The following is a 2,763-nucleotide window of genomic DNA, read 5'->3' on the forward strand; positions in this document are numbered from 1 at the left end:
GTTAAGCTTGAGCTAAGTTTCCCCAAATACTTAGTGAAACCAGGGTAGTATTGTAATTGTTTCTGTTTGTTTTTCTTTTGCATATCTATTACTACTAGTACTATTATATATTTCATATGCTTAGCAATAAATAACTTTTATAGTCAAACTGGTAGTAACTGGGTATATTTTTCCTTCTCTGCTTCTCTTTCCTTCTGTGCTCTGCAGCAACGCTTCTTTTACCTAAGCTAAAGATCCCTGTGAAGCCCAAAAATATTGTGGGGTCTGCTCATCAAGAGGCCAAAGATTGGGACGTGCTGAGTTTGAAACACATAAGGAGATCAGCTTGTACAGGCTGATTGAACCAGTTTGACTCAGACATGCCCTTAAGAACTGAATGCTGGCCCATGAGGGTGTCAGCTGGACACCCAGCCGGATTCAGAGGGATTCTGTTTACCTGTGTGCTTGTGTCTGACTGCATTTTATTGTTGCTCTTATGAACTGATTCTTGGCAAATGAGGGTGTCAGCCTGTCCATGCTGATCAGCCCGGCCAGGTCAGGCGTGTCACGTTAATTTGTGTGTGTTTGTGTGTATGACTGATTTGGTGACTGGAGGAACCCAGTCCCATTGAGATTGAGTCCTGCAAGATAGCTCCACTGGGGGTGAGGGCTTGCAGAAGGGAGAAATAAATCTCCGTATAGTAACACAAGCAGCACATTGACAGAATCACCAAGACCCTAGAAACTATCCCTAATAAATGAGCACACCCCAAAGTAATGGGCAAATTTGGTAACAGTATGTGGGTGTAAGCAGTTCAGAAAGTCTCCCTTTTCTTTTCATATCTTTACTGAACATGATATTCTACAGTGTAATGAACTACATTGTGCTAATGCCGCTTTCTATACAAGTTCCATGGATAAACTACCTCTAGCTGAGACACAATGGAATAAATTGTCCTGATTTTCTCAGAATGTTTAGCATAAATATGATTAGGTAAAGTATGCAGGTAAATATGCAAAATGTGGTGTATGAACACGTTTTACTTGTTACTGATTAAGAGGAGGATACCTCTGCCCTGTTACAAATCAAATTTCTGTATTGCACAGAAATGTATACTGCAAATTAATTTCCCTGCATGAACATGGTATGCCTTTACTTAGCATGGACCTTCCTAGTTTGGAAACGTTGCAATCATTCCACCTTGAATGACAATTACTTTTAAATGGCCTCAAGATACTATTGAATGTACTAATAATGTCCTTGTTGGCAGTCAAAATCTTAATTCTAAATTCTAAACTTCGGCTGTTTAATAATTTCCCACTCCTAGTGCTGCTAGCTAGCACTACAATATTTTAAACATTCTGCATACACAATGTGCAGAAAAAAGAAAGGAAAAAGAAAGAAAAATGTAGAGAATCTGTGGGTTAACATCACTTTGCAGCTTAAAATGTAAAAGTTAGTCATCTCCATCTTATCTGGAAAGAAATATAAAATTAATTTTAAAGTAACTTCCCTGAGTTCCTTCTTCTGATGACAGGTCTCGTTTCTGGTCAGGATTCATTTATTCTGAAGTGTTACAAATAACTAGAAAGAGACCATGATATGTCATGTCAGAGAATGTTTGACACCAATACTATCATCTAGCAGATAACTACTAGTTACACCTCTCAAAATTAAACTATTCAACCTTTGTGCAGTTCATTTGAAGGAAAGCAACACTTAACCTGATTGAAAAAAAAACCAACAAGTTTACACTTCAAAAATGTCAACCAGTGGAAAAAGTTTTTTCATAATTGTTTTTTCTCTGAACAAGCATTTCTATCTCTGCAATTTTTAAGAGTTTAGAACATCTCCTGTCACATTCTCCAGCTGCTTAAAAGGATGTGCACTGAGAAACGTGACTACCTGAATTATTTTGACTCTTTTTGAAAGATAGCTGTGGCTGTACCTCGGGATTAGAAATTATCACTGTTTCCTAGTGCCAGACACATTTGAAGACTCGTAAAATTCCAGCTCTGACTTAGAAGCAGACAAACATCTTAGGATATAAAGTGCTTCTACTTTGATAGTTTGTATTTGTGACATGGGAAAGGTCTCTGTATTTATGAATGAATGGATACAACTTGAATTCAGCTGGTCAGATACAACTATCCAGTCAACTGAAGAAAGAAAACACACCCCTCTATCCCAATGAGAAGGGATGCACGCGGCAGTCCTCTGTCTGCGCTTGCCCTTACATCTCCAAGGCGTACAAACCAAGCTGCCCGGGGTCTGAAACCAGGGCTTGGGCTCCGCCCGCAAAGCACAAGGGCTCGCCCTGCGCTGATCTTCTCCACAGGTTGGGGCAGCGGTCGCCCGCTAGTCACGGACAGCTCCGCAGCTGATTCTGCAGGAGCCAGAGAAGCCAGTCTCGGGCGAGCCCGGGTCAACGCGGAGCCAGGCTGGTAACGACGGACACGCCTGAAACGCGCCCAGACACGGGGCGTTATAAACACCCCTCCCCCAACCGCCACCCTCGCGCCCGCACCGGGCAGTGAAGGGACACAAGCAAACCCCACCCCCAACAGAGCAGGCGCTCTGCGACCTCCGCGCTCACTGGCCAGCTGGGCTCTATGCGTAGCCTTGCGTCACGCGCCGCGAGCGCTTGAGCATGCGCGCTGGGCGCTCCCGGGTCGCGCCTGCGCCGTGCGCTGGGCAGGAGCAGGCGCAGTGGAGGCGCCGTTCGGGAAGGTTCGGCGGCGGCGTCTGCCTCGTAACCGCTTTCCTTCGCCCGGAGAAGCCGC

Source organism: Alligator sinensis, unplaced genomic scaffold (assembly GCF_000455745.1).
Source record: "Alligator sinensis unplaced genomic scaffold, ASM45574v1 scaffold472_1, whole genome shotgun sequence".
NCBI lineage: Eukaryota > Metazoa > Chordata > Crocodylia > Alligatoridae > Alligator > Alligator sinensis.